Consider the following 10980-nt stretch of genomic DNA (forward strand, 5'->3'; position numbering starts at 1 on the left):
ATCCTGAGCAAGATTAATCCAGTCTCTATCATCATATCCCACCTCCCTCAAATCCATTTTAATATTATCTTCCCATCTACGTCTTGGCCTCCCTAAAGGTCTTTTTCCCTCCGGCCTCCCAACTAACACTCTATATGCATTTCTGGATTCGACCATACGTGCTACATGCCCTCCCCATCTCAAACGTCTGGATTTAATGTTCCTAATTATGTCAGGTGAAGAATACAATGCGTGCAGTTCTGTGTTGAGTTCAATTACACAACTTCAATAACACCAGTAAAATTGTTACTTATCATTACAGTACCATGAGTGACGTCAGAATTTACAGAAAACGTTACATGTCAAAACGTTACAATTTTTCTCTCCTTTTAGTTAGAATATTGTTATTTGAAGTCAAAGTGAATTCCAATTTTTTTTTTCTGCTGTTGTGGAAGAGAAGGCCTCATGATTTTAACTCCACCAGAATAAGTAAATAAACAGTAATAGAAAAGTATGTATTTTATTGTGCTTGTATAAGAGTACAATTAATAATACTTAAATTCCTGTTAAAACATCTGTACACAATACTAAACTACGTAATATCATTGCGCCAATTGTTGAGAACCACTGGAACTACACTCATTTCGCTGTCAACTCACTCATTGCACTTGAACTACGACACATTTCACTGACACTATTCTAAACATTTCACTGTTCAAATACTTTGGGCTACCACTAACCACTGGAATGTCTTTCGGAATTTCACAACGCATGCGTCCACTGCTGGCGTCTGTTTCATCTCTTGATGAATAATTGAAGTTGACGTTTCTGCTGAGGCATGTGGCTGTCGATGTGTAGACCAATGGTTAAATAGTAGAGAATTGAAAAAAGAAAATAATCACTGTTATGTTGTCACTGCTCTTCGCGTAACTCGGCATCAGGGCGCGGCTGATCATTCCTTCAACTTGGATTCGATTCCTGGCATTGACTGTACTTATAGCTGTGGAGGACAAGATAAGAAGATATGAATTTCATTTCATATTGTTAATATATTGTGTTCGGTAGACTGGGAATTATTTAGGGATGTAGTTTCACTTATCAGCTCTAAACGATAACCTAGATAGAGGAAAAACCGTTTGAAATTCTAGAATCAAGAAACATTCCAGACGAATTATTACAAGCAATACCTACTGGATATTTACACACAAATAAAGTGGCAATAAAATAATACTAGATTCTCAATAGAAGACGACATTAACAATGGAATACGGCAGGATTGTACGCTTTCACCCCTGGTCACATATAACAGATTTATCAATCTTATTGACTTTCAAGGTAACCACTGTTATCAATTTCACTATGCTGCCACTTAGCGAATGTAAAAGAAGATACGTTATATCCCTCATGGAATTGCATGGAGCAGTTGTACTTACATCTAGTGGTCGTTACCAAAAAAATGCCTTTTCGACTGTGGCGATGCTAGTGTTTCTCATTTTATGTTGCCATTTCATAACATGGGAATGGCCAATCTATAGGCCTATGTGATCAGAGCTTTCATCAACATTATTCATAAGCACGATATTCTAAAAATTTGGGAGGAACTGAATAATAAAAGAATTCGAATTATCAGAGAGAAGAATATTTCAATTGAACTGATCAACTCATATTATCAGCTTCCGATGATAATTTACAGCTTGCAAGTCACAAAGTAAACAAAATTCTAAAGGACTATAGTTTAGCGGTTTCAACAGCACAATTTAAAGTAATGGCGTTTTGAGCTGAAATCTAGAGAGGAGCAAAATATTAATTGATAACAAAATTATCGCGCAATAAATACATTCAACTATCTAGAAAGTCTAGTTATATAATGGAAATAAAGATACTGACACTAAAATTTTAAGTCCTTTTTTATAATCTTCGTGTATTAGGCCTATATTAATAAATATTTTCAAACACAACAAAGTACGAATGAGTACAGGAACAAAATTATACAACACTATAGACTTTTCTGTGCTATTATATTATAGGGGAGTTGAACTCTAAGAGTCAAAGAAGCATCGAGACTGAAATCTGCCGAAATGAAATTTATGGGAAGAAATGGAAGGTAACATCCATTTTGGAAAAAGTAGAAACATGCAAAACAAATTCGATTTAACATGTAAACCAAATGACCAGATCAATATTTACAGAGCCAAGTTCCCAAGAAACTGATGGATGATTCTGAAGTAGGAACAGGTCACCGATTGCCTATAGCTTTGAAAGCTTGATATGATATTAATTACAATTATGAAATTCTCATAATCTAATTTATTATACAGGGTGATTGACGAGAATTTACCGTCACTTTCGGAACTTTTTCCGAAGACATTCTGAGCATGAAATGTCATATAAACATTTGTCCTAATCTCAATATTTTCAAAGTTACATTAATTTTAAATTGTTCGTAAAATTCCGTTTTTCTTTAGTTCTAAGGTTAAAATAATATTACAAATAGAGAATCAATTGTTCAGAAGTATCATTTCTTTAATTGGCTAGTGTACTGAAGCTAAAATGTGTTGTCAGTTGCTTTGTACAAATTTTGTTTTTCAATTTTTAACTAAAAATGACATCATTCTTACGCACTTATCACAAAAATTGTTACAAATCAAACGACTTTAGGAACTTGATTCCTTACAGTTTAATTATGCAGTCTTGGAGAATTTACCAGATGGCGTGATTTGTAACAATTGTTGTGATAAATGCGTAAGAAAATGTAATTTTGTAGTTAAAAATTGAAAAAAAAAAACTGTACGAAGCAACTATGGAATTCAAACACATTTTTAGCTTCAGGATACTAGCTAATTAAAGAAGTGGTACTCCTGAATAGTCATTCTTTATCTGTAATATTCTTTTACCCTTAAAACTGAAGAATAATGGTATTTTACAAACAATTTCAAATTAGTTTAACTCTGAAAATATTGAGATTAAGACAAATGTTTATATGATATTTTTTGTTCAGAATGTATCCGGAAATAAGCTCCGTAAGAGACGGTGAATCCTCGTGAATCACCCTTATATCAATGGCTAAGAAGTGATACCTCGTATCTACAAATATAGTCATTTAGTTTAACTACATCATTATTTGGGTTAACTACGTTGTTATTATTATGTTCACAAAATTGAACAATTAACTAATATTTTGTTCTCAAGTAGAAGATCTTCAAAAGCAGAAACATATAAAAAGTTTGTATATTTTGAGATAAATTAATTCTTGAAACAGATTTCTGATTCTCCTGCAAATTCACAAATACGAGATATAACTTCTTAGACATCAATGTGAAATAAAATATAGAATATATAATTTACTTGTAATAAGGTTTTAAACTTTTGAGTAGCAAAACCTTTAATTTTTTGGCCAAACTTTTAACCTCACCTGGTGTTGCTTCCTGTATATTTTCTTTCTCTACTTCATATTATATCATTCATCAATTCGTCTGCATAAATCAGCACTGCTCGAGGTGGAGCTTCGCCTGTGGATTTATAAATTAATCCATATTTTACATAATAATTATACTTTATCGACTTTCATAATAAGTTTACCTTACACCTATAATAAATTACATATTACAAAAATATCAAAATGAAGCACGATAAAAAGAGTTTATAGTGGACGCCATCTAGACAACTTGGTCAGAGAAAGTGGAGGCACTGCTTGGGTACAAGGAATATGGTATTTAGTGAATATGAGGGATAAATAAATAGGATATTTACTTGATAGGTGAAATTACATAATGTTTCAAACATAAAGTGCATTTTCAATGAAAAAATATTGGACATAAAAAAATTTATCTTCATACTGAACTAAAATATATAATAAATTTTATACTTTTCTTCTATTTACTTCGACACAAAGGAAGGAAGTCAAAACTCATGCAAGACAACTAAAAATATAAATTTTAATATCTATACATGCCCAAGCAAAAAATGTTCATATCCAATAACTGCAAATATTTCTTTTTTTTAGGGACTTGTACTTGAACACATGGAAAATCATTTTAAATATACTAATATACAAACTGCAGATATACAAAATGTTGCATCCATAATTTTATGTCGTTAAGGAATATCTTAAGGGATGCATAGGCCTAATGTGTGGAAAAAAAGTGAAGACCATTTGAGAAAACCCCTATGATAGCGTGTAATATATATCCAAAAATTAGAGAAATAGAATTAGGATATATAAATATAATTTGCTATAAGATTGAAGTGCGTCTAATGAACAGAACGCTGGTGATGGTGATAATAATGATGATGATGATGATGATGCATTAAAACATGTTAAGGGAGGACTTCTGTTCAAATTCACTTTTGTATTTAATTGATCAAAGATCCCCAGTTTTAAGCTATAGACCTGAAATTTGGTATGGTTATTTAAAGTGAATTTTCATATTGTGGATATTAATTACATTATTGTAGGATTATAGGAAGCTCCAGTTATAAACAGGGCTAACCTGACTTGATATTACAAACGATAAAGAGATTTTCTTATGATCTGTTAGAGATATTGATCTATAATCTTGTATACATTTACCCTATGTTATGGGCCTATATCTAACAAAACTCATGTAGACAGAATTTTAAAATATTACACATATTTTTATATAAATATTTTAATGTATAAAAACTATTATTACTTTGTCTTATACTTTATCTAAGTAAAGTACTTTAAACTGACATATAAAAGCAATCTGTCATCAGGAAAATTTGGATTATTCAAGAACAAAAAGGTTTGCAAAACTTCATTACTTTATCTCAAATAGTTTGTGAAAAAATGTTGCTCAATTGTAGACAACTGTATTTTTCGGAAAATTAAGCCTAAAGTTTAGGATTATAAAGAAAACTGCCGTGGGGCCATGGCATTTTTAGGTAAAATTTTGGCAACTTAGTCTTTCAACGTCAGAGAATGAAATAAAAATAATTAAAAAAATCGAATTTTTAATCTCCTTTTACGACAGCAAGTAATGAACTGTTTATGAGCCACAGACATTTAAAAATTAACTGGTACACTGTACAAGGGGCAATCAATAAGTTTCCGGACTGCCCTGAATGTAGACAACACAAGGACATAGAAAACGGAGAAGTTATTTAAAACCAAGGAAACGACTGGAATCTGTACTAAATGCATCACTTGAAAGGCAGAGAGGAAGGCTAGCCGTAAGGCGTAGTTTATGAAGAGATTTAGGGAAAATCACAATAGGTTGTTGACAGGTTTGAACAAAATCACGTGTAGAAGCTCAATTCTTAAAGGCAATCTAACGCTGTTTGATAGACTGAATCAATAGGCATGGAAACAATGATCTTCAGTGACGCGCGCACATATGTTTAACTGTAGGCTACAATAAATACAAGTGCAGTTCGGAAATATATTGGTTTCCCCTTTATGTAAGCTCATGAGAATGTCTAGTAAATACTGTTATTGCTATTTATCCATCTGTATATACGTAATGCGACGCTTGTATTAAGTTTTTATAGTTACATTTGTGCACGTGTGTTTTGTGTCTTTGTAAAATCACTTACATTGTTTATTGCATCTGATAAGACATTTCTATGGCAAATAAAATGAAATATCTGTTTCACAAAATCCTTCCATGTTTTCTATGGAATATGGCTGTTACATGTGAAAATAGTATTAAATTTACATTTTATTAGTTTGAGTGCACACACGTAAAACGAAGTACTGTATGTTAAGAAGCTTGATTTTTACAGGTAGTTCTTAATAAAATAATGTTTAAAATGGCTTATTATTAAATAATTTATGTAAAAATACTTCAACGGTTTATTTTTACCGTATTATTCTTCTTAAAACAAACAAAATTTCAGCTTTATAACACAATTTGTTTTTTAGATTTGTGAACTATATAAGGTAAATTGATTTTTTCACGTAGTATGTAATAGTCAGTAAACAAAAACTATTCACATTAAAGTTATGTCTCACATCTTGAAGTAGACTTAAATTATCCATTATAACGCTGTAAAAATGACATCAAATTATGTTCTCACTTCTTTGTGCATTAGCAGTTAAAATATTAGAAAATTTATAATTATTCTTTTTTCATACGTCAACATTCAAGTCTTCTTAATCGGTTATTTAACGATGTTGTACCAACTACGACGTTATTTAGCGTTGTTTGATATATGCAATGTTTATTTCTTTCCACTTTAATATTGTGTTTTATTGTGCTGCGCATATTTAATTTATCTTGTGATAAATAAAACCTTAAATAATAATAATAATAATAATAATAATAATAATAATAATAATAATAATTAAGAGAGAAGTTTTATATGATATTCTTATTGAATTTGGTATTCCGAAGAAACTAGTTCGATTAATTAAAATGTGTCTCAGTGAAACGTACAGCAGAGTTCGTATAGGTCAGTTTCTGTCAGATGCTTTTCCAATTCACTGTGGGCTAAAGCAAGGAGATGCACTATCAACTTTACTTTTTAACTTTGCTCTAGAGTATGCCATTAGGAAAGTCCAGGATAACAGAGAGGGCTTGGAATTGAACGGGTTACATCAGCTGCTTGTCTATGCGGATGACGTGAATATGTTAGGAGAAAATCCACAAACGATTAGGGAAAATACGGGAATTTTACTGGAAGCAAGTAAAGAGATAGGTTTGGAAGTAAATCCCGAAAAGACAAAGTATATGATTATGTCTTGTGACCAGAATATTGTAGGAAATGGAAATATAAGAATTGGAAATTTATCTTTTGAAGAGGTGGAGAAGTTCAAGTATCTTGGAGCAACGGTAACAAATATAAATGATACTCGGGAGGAAATTAAACACAGAATAAATATGGGAAATGCCTCTTATTATTCGGTTGAAAAGCTTTTATCATCCAGTCTGCTGTCAAAAAATCTGAAAGTTAGAATTTATAAAACAGTTATATTACAGGTTGTTCTTTATGGTTGTGAAACTTGGATAAGGTGAATAAGGTGCTTACGAAAATATTTGGGGCTAAGAGGGATGACGTTACAGGAGAATGGAGAAAGTTACACAACACAGAACTGCACGCATTGTATTCTTCACCTAACGTAATTAGGAACATTAAATCCAGACGTTTGAGATGGGCAGGGCATGTAGCACGTATGTGCGAATCCAGAAATGCATATATAGTGTTAGTTGGGAGGCCGGAGGGAAAAAGACTTTTAGGGAGGCCTAGACGTAGATGGGAAATAATATTAAAATGGATTTGAGGGAGGTGGGATATGATGATAGAGAATGGATTAATCTTGCTCAGGATTATTATTATTATTATTATTATTATTATTACTATTATTATTATTATTATTATTATTATTATTATTATTATTATTATTATTATTATTATTTCCCAACATAGTCAAGCGTACAAACTGGTTCATTACATAAATACACATAATGCTGGTACTTACGGCACCGAATCTTTGACATCTGCCACTTCTTCAGTAAATACAGAACTAGAATCCACACATAGATGCACATTATCACTCCGAGCGCAGCCAACATTACAAGCACCAGAACTGCCATCACTATCCTATCTTCACTTCTGTACAGAAAACATTGTAAAATACAGACAGAAGCGATGGAACATTTCCATTCTAACGAAAATAACAATTACATGTCTCTCACATGTACAAAGCCGTATATTATTTTTAATTCAATTTATTAATTTCAGGAAAATTTGTCCTTAAAAGTTGTGCAAATAATTTTTTTTAGCTCTTCTAATTCAAACCTATACATTTTTATTATTCTAAATCCATAATGTAAGTAGACTAAAAGGTATGGGAACTGCTTCTAGCTTTACCATTTTTGATTTTATCGAGACTCTGTATACAAAAAAAAATATAGTGCGTAAAAGAAGGAATAGTTTTAAGTATACAAAAACTATGTTTTTCATTTCATAAAGGCTGTGCCTCAGAACGTACTCTTTAAAAATATGTTCTTATTTTCCCATTTTTAGATTCTTCAGGTCTCAAAATGTACAACGTTCAAAAGCGCGTTTTATAAATAAAAATATCACATTGGTGGCGTACAAAATGGAGTTTCACCATTGAATTATGTCTACAAAACATTAAATCTAACGAAAGAAAAACCATTAAAATACTGTAATTCAAAAGATATCACTTCCAACATGATAAAAGAAATTATTCCTTTCAGATTTGATTTTGAAGTTTAGATTTGTCTAATAATAATACAATTTAAGTAGCCCCTAATTCATTCATAGTTTTCTATCCAATGACAGGTTCTTTACTCCAAACCCAGCATTCTCCAATCTTTCCTATTTTCTGCCTACCTTTTAATTTCATCATATGATCCATAAATATATCTTAATATCGTCAATCATCTGATATCTTCTTCTGGCACGAACTTTTTTCCCGTTCACCATTCCTTCCAGTGCATCCTTCAGTAGACAGTTTCTTCTCAGCCAGTGACTCAATTCCTTTTTCTCTTCCTGATCAGTTTTAGCATCATTCTTTCTTCACCCATTCTTTCCAACACAGACTGGAGAATGCTGAGTTTGCGGTGAAATACCTACCCTTGGACAGAAAACTATGAATAAATTAATCCCTTCTATAGAATTTCAACCAGCATAACAAGAGGGATTTACAACCAGTGACCGTTAATTCTCTAAGAAATGATCGACTGCTTTTATAATCGTCTAATAAAATAAAATAAATAAATCCGTGGCGCGATAGACAGCAGAGGACCAGGTTCAAACAGCCGACTGCTGGCCTCACGTTCGCATTTCTCAACAGAGGTGAACGATCATCCAAACAACGTGTAGTTAGTGCAGTGATCCCCACAGCGGTTAAAATTGATTTGCGGAACCGTATTTCGCTACTCACTGTACTCCCGAAATTCATTACAGTACTATGTGGGCACTGATCCGACACACTGTCAAAATTTCTTGAGAAAATTTCTTCTCTCGTGAGGACTCGAACCGGTGCTCATTACGTACAGATACTTTAAGGCACGACGCTTTAGACTACGCGGATATGGAACTATATAGTCATTTGCTACCTCTTTAATGAAAAATTAACTGTAATTTATATAATGCACAATGTGCGATTTTTACTCACTTGAACTCCATGACATAGAAGCTGTAATGGCGACAGAACCCCTGTTGATTTTCGTGGTTACTTCTCTACCGCGTTACTCAACACACTGTGTACTCTTGACTTCTGACTACAGAGATAACACTGCTCGTCTCCACTGATTTATATCTGGCAATGTTTATAGATTCCACAGTGATGTTTCTTGTTCACATAAAATGAATATAAGCCTAGGCTAATACTGAACTGTAATACAACTAAGATAAATTATGTCCGATTTACTCTCATTGTAACGACTTTTCAATCCAACGTTACACGAGTCGTTCTAACATGCTAATTTAACGTAAGATAGTGATATGAGAAGGAAACATCCCTACTGATCAAATGGTTGTTTCTTCGTTCTCTTGCCCACAGCCTTAAGAGTACTTATGAATGGTGAAACGACTTAAGGCCCTAGAAGTAGTTTTGAGAAAATTAAAGAAAACCGTTTTTGGCCTCGCTGAACCATATATTGTTACAATATAATTTTTTATATGTAAGAGAAATAGTTTTAGAATATAAAAATTCATATATATATTTTTTTTATATTCTAGTTCGTATAGGTCAGTTTCTGTCAGATGCGTTTCCAATTCACTGTGGGCTAAAGCAAGGAGATGCACTATCACCTTTACTTTTTAACTTTGCTCTAGAGTATGCCATTAGGAAAGTCCAGGATAACAGAGAGGTTTGGAATTGAACGGGTTACATCAGCTGCTTGTCTATGCGGATGACGTGAATATGTTAGGAGAAAATCCACAAACGATTAGGGAAAACACGGGAATTTTACTGGAAGCAAGTAAAGAGATAGGTTTGGAGGTAAATCCCGAAAAGACTAAGTATATGATTATGTCTCGTGACCAGAATATTGTACGAAATGGAAATATAAAAATTGGAAATTTATCTTTTGAAGAGGTGGAAAAGTTCAAATATCTGGGAGCAACAGTAACAAATATAAATGATACTCGGGAGGAAATTAAACATAGAATAAATATGGGAAATGCCTGTTATTATTCGGTTGAGAGACTTTTATCATCCAGTCTGCTGTCGAAAAATCTGAACGTTAGAATTTATAAAACAGTTATATTACCGGTTGTTCTGTATGGTTGTGAAACCTGGACTCTCACTTTGAGAGAGGAACAGAGATTAAGGGTGTTTGAGAATAAGGTGCTTAGGAAAATATTTGGGGCTAAGAGGGATGAAATTACAGGGGGATGGAGAAAGTTACACAACACAGAACTGCACGCATTGTATTCTTCACCTGACATAATTAGGAATATTAAATCCAGACGTTTGAGATGTACAGGACATGTAGCACGTATGGTTGAATCCAGAAATGCATATAGAATGCTAGTTGGGAGGCCGGAGGGAAAAAGACCTTTAGGGAGGCCGAGACGTAGATGGAAATATAATATTAAAATGGATTTGATGGAGGTGGGATATGATGATAGAGAATGGATTAATTTTGCTCAGGATAGGGACCAATGGCGGGCTTATGTGAGGGCGGCAATGAATCTCCGGATTCCTTAAAAGCCAGTAAGTATATAAAAATTCATCCTTGTATTGTGGGTCCCTATCACCACGACATGGCACGTCCTCAGGTTGCGGATCGAGGAAACGCCTCCAGATATGGAGGGTAGCTGTGGATATAGTGAATAAGCAGTTGTGGACAGCCGATGAGAGGTGGTCCTCCAGCTTGGAGGTTGGGCGAAGGGCTAACAACCCATCACCGTAAAAAACAGCTTGTTACGAAACCTTCAAATAAGCCTCGGAATGGGACTGATTCTCTGGCACGACCACAGCAAAGGAATAAGGTTTTGAGATTTGGTACTTGGAATGTTACAAGTCTATATAGAACAGGAGGGCTAACATTAGTAGCGAAA

The 10980-nt window shown here is 33.3% G+C and overlaps 1 long non-coding RNA gene across 1 annotated transcript; it reads right to left on the minus strand.

Annotated features, from left to right (window-relative positions):
• Positions 1–532: 532 nt before the first annotated feature.
• Positions 533–9224, minus strand: LOC138700475 (uncharacterized). Its single transcript, XR_011332357.1, has 4 exons — positions 9089–9224; positions 7421–7554; positions 3392–3488; positions 533–979 (listed from the first exon to the last, which is right to left on the minus strand). It is a non-coding gene; the product is annotated as an uncharacterized lncRNA (long non-coding RNA).
• Between the last annotated feature and the right edge of the window lie 1756 nt (positions 9225–10980).

Source organism: Periplaneta americana, chromosome 5 (assembly GCF_040183065.1).
Source record: "Periplaneta americana isolate PAMFEO1 chromosome 5, P.americana_PAMFEO1_priV1, whole genome shotgun sequence".
NCBI classification, from domain to species: domain Eukaryota; kingdom Metazoa; phylum Arthropoda; class Insecta; order Blattodea; family Blattidae; genus Periplaneta; species Periplaneta americana.